At 48.2% G+C, this 7,447-nt stretch overlaps 1 protein-coding gene across 6 annotated transcripts in view; it reads left to right on the forward strand.

The window, feature by feature from the left end:
- Katnip (katanin interacting protein) overlaps positions 1-7,447 on the forward strand; it is a 168,264-nt gene that overhangs the window by 69,305 nt on the left and 91,512 nt on the right. The window lies entirely within an intron of this gene.

Below are 7,447 nucleotides of genomic sequence, written 5' to 3' on the forward strand. Positions count from 1 at the left end.
GGAGAGAGAGAGAGAGAGAGAGAGAGAGAGAGAGAGAGAGAGAGAGAGAGAGAGAGAGACGCGATGAAGCACATGTACCGGTCAAAGGAGTCAGTTGATCTGTGGGTGCCTGGGATTGAACTCAGGTCATGAGGCTTGTGCAGCAAGCACTTCTACCTGCTGAGCCATCTTGTCTGCCCTTATCTCACACATTTTGTTACACATTTTAATACATAGAGCATGGGCCACACATCTGTGTTCATGGGTGGGTCAGCTGGCACCCAATCACTCTAAATGGAGAAGGGGCTAAGAGGGGAGCCCAGTGTAGCAGGCGTTCTTTTGGGCCACCAACCAGCTCCCAAATCATGACACTGAGATTTAATATTAATTATGAATGCTCGGCCTTAGCTTAGGCTCGTCTCTCACTAGCTCTTATAACTTAATTTCCAATTTCTCATCAGCTACATTTTGCCTCAGAGCCTTTTATATTTCATTCTGTATGTCCTACTCCAGTGTCTTACTGGCTGGCAGCTGGCTGGCTGGTCTCAGGTGTTTTTCTTTCTCCCTCGTTCTCTCCTTCTCTCCCCCTACTTATTCTGTCTGCCTGAGAGCCATACCTATCCCTCTACGGCCTAGCTATTGGTTGTTCAGCTTTTATTAGACCATTCAGGTGCCTTAGGCAGACAAGGTGAGACAGCAACCCATCTTTACATAGTTAAAGAAATGCATAATAAACAAATGTAACCTTTACATAGTTACAGTAAATTTCCACAACAGGTCAGGCCTGGCAGAGAAGAATAACTTAACTGGGGAGGCATTCTAGAAAAGAGTAGAATTTGTCTCTGGCCATAAATGCTCGAAAGGAGCCTGAAGGGGCTGAGGTCAGGCAGAGAATGACACCCCACCTGTGCATATATGTGTACCTAGGCCTGTGAGGCATTCTGTATCTCAGTGACCCCAGTCAGCGGACTACCCATGGAACACCCAGAGGCTTGGGTATCAGCAGCTTGCAGCCGTGTGTGTACCACAGCTGATGGGGGGGTCAGTGCATACTTGCCCTCCCATCTTCAGCCCACTATCCCATTTCCAGTACTGGTACTAGTGTTTCTTGACAATGCATTCTTGAGCCTTGGCCCATGTTCTTAGCACCATAGACACGGGAATCAACAAAGCACATGATGTGCCTATTCTTAGCCAATTCATGTTCTAGGTGAGACAGAAAAGGGCAGCATGAAATAAGATCATTTCAGGATCAGCAGGTTCTCTAAAGGAAACAAGAGGGAACTGGGCATGGTAGTACACATTCATAATTGCACTGCTCAGACAGAGCGGGAAGGTCCTGAGCAAGGCCAGCCTGTGCTACATAGGGTACCCCTTTCTAAAATAATCATAACAAAACTAAATAAAATCAGAAGAGGGAGATGGGCAGCATGATGCTGTCGGGGAAAGCACCTCTCGCAGGCTGCACAAGAGCACATAGGCAGAAGCAATACGAAGAATATCCCAGGCAGAGGGAACTGTCTGTGCAGCTGGCAAGAGGCTGGGCTCCAGGGAGCACCATGCCAGCACTGTGTGAATAGGAGAACATGAAATGAGTTGAGACGTTGAATAAGGAGACAGTGGGGTAGACTAGGAGTTGCATAGCGGGCCTTGGCTGGAGTGTGGGAATGGGGTTTAAAAAGTGGAATTTGTTCTAAGGCAGCAGTTCTCAACCTCTGGGTCATGACCCCTTGGGGGTTGAATGACCCTTTCACAGGGCTCACATACCAGATATCCGATATATCAGATATTTGCATTACAATTCACAACAGTAGCAAAATTAGAGTTATGAAGTAGCAATGAAAACAATTTTTATGGTTGGGGTCAGCACAACATGAGGAACTGTATTAAAGGGTTGAAGCACTAGGAAGGCTCAGAACCTCTGTTCTAAGGAGACAAATTTTATAATTAAAATGAATGAATATGGGATCTGGAGAGAGATAGCTCAGAGGTTAAGAACACAGGCTGCTCTTTCAGAGGTCCTAAATTCAATTCCCAGGAACCACATGGTAGCTCACAACCATCTATGATGAGATCTGGTGCCCTATTCTGGCCAGCAGGCATACATGCAATCAGAACACTGTATACATAACAAATCTTTAAAAAGGAAAAAAAAATGCATGAGTATATCACCTCTCCATGTTACACAGAAGCAAAATTCTGGAGTGATTGCCAGTAAAAGTTCAGTTGCTAAGCAGACCACGCCCCACGGCTGAAATGCACTGGTTAGCTGTGGGCCTGCCTGCAGACTCATAGCTTCAGTCAGGGCCTTCACCTCTGTGGCTCCTGTGCTGCTGAAATTCGAAAGACAGAAAGAGAAAGGATCTGGGAATGCTGTCCAGGAAACCCACTCTGACCTCTGTTCTGTTTCCACTTACTTATTTGCTAAAAAGGGAGACCAAGGGAAGGAGCTGGGACGCTGCTGCTTCCCGTGCTGGTTGAAAGGGGTCTGTGTACACTTGCACACATTGCACACATGGAGTCTGTTTTCTTTTCCTTTGTCCTAATATGTGTGTGTGTGTTTGTGTGTATGTGTGTGTGTGTGCATGCGCACGTGTATACGTATATGTGTATATATGCTGCAGCTCCTCTGGGAGGTCAGAAGTCAACATTATGGACTTCTTTCTACCTTTACGTGGGCTCTGGGTCATAAACTCTGGTCACCAGGCTTGCACAACCAGCACCCTTACCCACTGAACCTTCCCCAGCGTTTCTTTCTTCTCTTCTCCCCCCCCCTCCTTTAATGTAGTCCCAGCTAGCCTCAAATCCAAGATTCTTCTGCCAGAGCCACACCTGGCTCACCACTTGCTTTTGACCCCACCAACAGTCCCCTGCTTGGGGTCAGTCTGTACAAAAGAAACCTTCATTTTCTTTCAGCTGGATCATAGCCATGTCCAGTATAATCCTACCCCCACACCATGTCCCAGAGTGCTGTGTACCCTTTGAGCTGCAGACCATAGTTGTTTGCCCATGGGGAGGCACCTGGCACCTTCTGTTAAATGGATACCTTGTTCCTCTTTGGCAAGCTCCCAGAGCCCTGCACACTGGACAGCAGAGTTCCTCCCAGGCTTCTCCTGCCCTCAGCATTAGCAGCCTTCCTCAGTGCACATGCTCAGTTGCAGCCGCTGCTGCTCTGCCAGCACTTCACGTTCCCCACTGTGAGCACCTGATTATATTTCTTCCTTGCCTTTCCCCCGACATCTTGAGAGGGCTCTCCTTAAGGCTTCACAGTCAATTTCCCCTTGGAGTTATTTCCCTGCAAAAGCAGAGAGAAACAGTGGCGTGCTTGCCTGCCACAGCAGAAAGAAGCATTGAGAGATGCCATCTGCACAGGGACAGAGAAACTCAGGGCCTGGCTAAATATACCCAGCTTGGCACGAAGCAAGGGAGGCCTGAGTTGGAGCAGAAGGAGCCCTCCTCTGCAGAAAGGCTTTGTGCCTCACCTTTGCGGCGGGAACATGCCAGCCTCTTGCCCTCCACCATATCCTGTGACCTTCAGTTTCTCCATGGCTTTGAGTTCACAGCCTGGCATGCTGGAGGCGTGCTCTGTCAGCCCCCATGTGTTGCCTTACATGGTGCTGTGGGAGGACTGAATTAGCAGTTGACGCTGATGCAATCAGGAGATTCCGTGTGATTATCTGCGATTATTATGAATCGAGGGATTTCATTCCTTTAAAAACAATCAGATAGGCTTTTGTTGTTGTTGTTGTTTTGTTCTTTGGACTTTTGAGGCGGGGTTTCTCTGTGTAGCCCTAGCTGTCCTAGAACTCGCCTCATAGACCAGGCTAACTTCAAATTCACAGAGATTCGCCTGCCTTTGCATTCCAAGTGCTGGGACTAAAGGCATATGCTACCACCCCCTGACCAATTAAAAAAAATTCATATAAAAGCATATAGTGTGTCAGGAGGTGACAGAGCTTGTGGAAAGAGCAGAGCAAAGTTTCTGTCTAATACCGAGGCAAGGCCTCTGAAGAGGCAGTAATGAAATGGGAACCTCAGGGATGTGAGCCAGTGAGCCTGTGGGGCAGTGTACTCAGCAGAGGGAGCAGGGAATGCAAAGATCCTGAGGTGAAGAGGGAGCAAGGAGGTGGGGAAGGTTTCCAGGAGCAGCTGTGAGTCAGGATGGTAGGTCTAGGGGACAGTGATAGGGATGGCATTTCCCTTATGTTGGACAAGGAGCCTTCGCATGGTTCAGAGCAATTTTACAGCTCCAGCAAATAGAGAGTTCAGACCCAGTGCCTGGACACATGGTGTGTGCACTGCCCTGGGGGACTCAATCTCCTTTTAAAGAAGTGGCTTCTTTAGGAATCAACAATGAACCCAAAAATGTCTAATAATAGGCAAAAAAATTAAAGTTGAAATTTAAATTTTTATTTATTATTATTTGTGTTGGGGAGCCCATGTGTGCAGCTATGCACATGTGTGGAGGTCAGAGGACAGCTTTCAGGAGTCAGTTCTCTCCTTCAACTGTGGGACCACATGTGTTGGGGAGCACATGTGTGCTGCTGTGCACATGTGTGGAGGTCAGAGGACAGCTTTCCGGAGTCAGTTCTCTCCTTCCACTGTGGGATCTAAGGACTCGGCCCAAGCGGTCAGGCTTGCATCTGGCCAGTGCCTTTACCAGCCGAGTCATCTCTCCACCCCAAAAGTCTCTTTAGAACCCCGCAGTCCCGTTAACCACTGTCCAAACTGCATATAGATGTCCTGTCCACTGTATGGGGGGAGGGGTCTGTTTCAATCCCAGGGGAGACACTTCCCAATCTAGTGATCACCAGACACTACATGAAGTCATAATCACTGGGACAGCTGCTAGAAGGCCTTCACAGCTTTTCTTTCCATTGTGTGTGTATTAGCTTTATTTCTGTTGCCATGATAAAGTGCCCTGACAAGCAGTTTGAGGGAGAAAGAGTTATTTTAGTGTAGAATTTTGGGTTACAGACTGTCATAGCTGGGATGTCAAGGTGGCAGGAACTCGAAGCAGCAAGTCATTACACTCACAGTCAAGGGCAGAGAGCAATGAATGGATTCCTGCATGTTAGTACTTGGCTCTCTTGCTCAACCTCACACAGCTGAGGATCCCCTGCCTAGGGAATGGTGCCACCCACAGTGACTAGTTCTTCCCATTTCAATGAATGCAATCAAGACATGCCCATAGGCCTGCTTGATTTAGATACTAGATCACTGAGACATTCCCCAGGTGATTGTAGGTTGTGTCAAGTTGACAAAACCAGCCGTCAAAGTGCGGGCCACAGTAAGGTGAAGATTTTACACCCACAGTTACAGCTACATGCTGACATCTAAAGGCTACCATTAGCCAGGTCTCCATAGAGGAACCTGCCCCATCACATCAGGAGCTGTAGCAGGCCTCTTCAACATGAGACTTACAAAGTGAGGGCTGGCCTGCAGGGGAAGCCTATCACATGGGTGCTTCTGCTGGGAACTCAGATAACACAGCCTTTGAGCATGTGCCGCCTTTCATTTATTTTTACTTATTAGTTTTTGGTGGTATGCACGGGTGAACATAGGCCCTGCATATGCTAGACAAGCACCTTCCTAAGCTGTATTCCCAGCCCTTTCTTCACCTTTTAAATTTTAAGACAGGGCCTTGACAGGTTGGCTTTGAACTCACTCTGTAGCCAAGCAGACCTTTACCTTGCAATTCTCCTGCCTCGGCCTTCTGAGTAACTAGGCTTGTCTCCCCTATTTTTTATCGCTAATATAGCATAAGTAGGGTTTTGTTATCCATCCTATTTGATAATCTCATTTTTTTTTTTGGCTCCATAATACAGCATGACTGTCTTTCCACACCGGTAACCTGCTCACCCAGTGGCTTTGGGGAGTAATGGCGTGGCCACGTACTGGCTGTGTCTTCTGTGGTTTTGACAGATGCTCAGGTCAGCTGTGGGGGTGAGAGCAGAAGGCAGTGAGAGCAGCAGAAGAGCAAGACCCTCCATTTTCAGATGGAGGTGCTGGTGTTGTGCATGCCTGGGATGCCAGTTCTCCTGCCAGCTCCAAGGCCTGCAACTTTCATTTCTGCCATCTGAACACACAGGGACATCCCAGTGCTCCTGCAGCACTGACAAATATGGGAGTCTCTTAGTGATTCGGGATGCAGTGGTAAAATGAACTTTGAGTGTTCACAGCAGAGCAGCTGAGTCTGGAAATGACCCAGGTGGATGGCAGGACTGCATTAACATAAAAGCCTCTCAGGCTGCAGAAGTGCTTCAGTTGGTAGAATGCTTGCTGCACAGGTATGGAGATTTGAGTTCAGCTCCCCAACGCCCATGTAAAAAGCCAGGCGTGCTGTACCTGTTTGTAACCCCAGTGCTGAAGACAAGGATCAGCCATGACGCTTTCTAACCAAGTAAGCTAGCCAAGTCAGTGCTGCAGGCTCAGTGAGAGAGTCTAAAGAAGTGTGAGAGAGCCGGGCGATGGTGGCGCACGCCTTTAATCCCAGCACTCGGGAGGCAGAGGCAGGCGGATCTCTGTGAGTTCGAGACCAGCCTGGTCTACAGAGCTAGTGCCAGGACAGGCTCCAAAGCCACAGAGAAACCCTGTCTCGAAAAACCAAAAAAAAAAGTGTGAGAGAGGGTGACTGAGAAAGACACCACTGCCAATCTCTGACTTCTGCATATATGTGCCTGATTGTGTACACACCTGCAAAGCACACACACACACACACACACACACACACACCACCCCTTTGGCACACCCATGACATATCTAAATAACACCCGAGAAGTTTGAGCTCAAGGTGCATTTCGAAGTAGCAGAGCTCGCCCTGCATCAACACTGAGCTGTACACTGGCTGGGGTAGTAATATCCATTACCACAGTCTGTGAGCTGAGCACTGAGATTTGAAGAAACAGGGGACAGAGAGGCCGGTACTGGGTGCCGGGGCCCTGAGACTTTTTGGTCTGTGGAGATACAGTCACAGGCCAGGAACTGTGCCGGGCTGGTTCTGCTCCAGTGCCATGGGCTCTTGTGGCTGTTATTGATGCTGAGCCTGGGAACCAGGTGTGCAGCAGGACCACCATCAGTGCTGCTTCATGGTGCTTCCCACAACGATAGAGAGAAATTCCTCTTAGCTGGCTCTCTCCCTGGTGGGTGCACAGCTAAGAATGGCAGAGAGAAATGCCCAAATCTAATGAAGACAGCCAGGCAAGGCTGAATGAGGCTGTTCTCAAACAGCTGTGCTAGAATCCTGGAAAACACCAGAGCACGAGAGACAAAGACTTGGAATGTTCTAGGTTAAAGGAAAGTAAAGACATGCACCACAGTTATGTGCAGTGAAGTCCTAGGCCTGGGCGGTACTGCTGAGTTTGGAGAGAAATTGCCAAATTTGAAGAGTTAATAAATTTGAAAATAGACAGCATTATATATGTCACAATATTGGATTGATATTAAATTTCCTGAGTTTGATATATAT

Source organism: Alexandromys fortis, unplaced genomic scaffold (genome assembly GCF_014885135.2).
Source record: "Alexandromys fortis isolate MF-2015 unplaced genomic scaffold, M_Fortis_MF-2015_v1.1 scaffold_199, whole genome shotgun sequence".
In the NCBI taxonomy this organism is placed as follows: Eukaryota; Metazoa; Chordata; class Mammalia; order Rodentia; family Cricetidae; genus Alexandromys; species Alexandromys fortis.